The following is a 263-nucleotide window of genomic DNA, read 5'->3' on the forward strand; positions in this document are numbered from 1 at the left end:
AACCCTGAATTTGCTTAGACTACGGCGCGGTGACTCAGACCTGTAAATCCCAGCACTTTGGGACAACAAGGTGGGCGGGAGATTGAGACCATCCTGGCTAACACGGTGAAACCCCGTCTCTACTAAAAATACAAAAATTAGCTGGGCGTGGTGGTGGGCGCCTGTAGTCCCAGCTACTCGGGAGGCTGAGGCAGGATAATTGCTTGAACCCAGGAGGTGGAGGTGCAGTGAGCTGAGATCGCACTATTGCACTCCAGCCTGGG

This window comes from Piliocolobus tephrosceles, chromosome 11 (assembly GCF_002776525.5).
Source record: "Piliocolobus tephrosceles isolate RC106 chromosome 11, ASM277652v3, whole genome shotgun sequence".
In the NCBI taxonomy this organism is placed as follows: Eukaryota; Metazoa; Chordata; class Mammalia; order Primates; family Cercopithecidae; genus Piliocolobus; species Piliocolobus tephrosceles.